Genomic DNA, 509 nt, shown 5'->3' on the forward strand with positions numbered 1-509 from the left:
CATCATCATCATCAACATCATCGTTATCAATCATCAGCTTTAAGAACCGCGTCTTGTCGCATAGTGGTTGTAGCTGCCACAGTTTCGTTCACCGAGGATCTGAGCAGGGGGTAGATAGCTGAGCATTGGTGGCGGGAGCCGACAAATTGGTGCCTAAATACAGCACTGTTAGCGAACTGTTAAGCAGGGGGAATTGGGAAGGGAGCTATGCGTTGAAGAGAACAAAGTTATGATAATACAGAAGAATATAGTATAGTGCGATATGAATATGGTAATATGAGCTAAAATATAATATAATAATATAGTATAATATGATTTATATATGATATGATATGATATGATACATATATAATATAGTGATATATGATATATATAATAGGATATGATATGATGATAGGATAGGACTCACGTACTTTAAAGTCTTCTCTTACTAAGTGAGACCGCTGGAACAACTCCATAGACAAGTCCATAGGCAAGGAGTCTGTACACTATAGGACTCACGTACTTTA

Source organism: Opisthorchis viverrini, assembly GCF_000715545.1.
Source record: "Opisthorchis viverrini unplaced genomic scaffold opera_v5_229, whole genome shotgun sequence".
Classification (NCBI taxonomy): Eukaryota; Metazoa; Platyhelminthes; class Trematoda; order Opisthorchiida; family Opisthorchiidae; genus Opisthorchis; species Opisthorchis viverrini.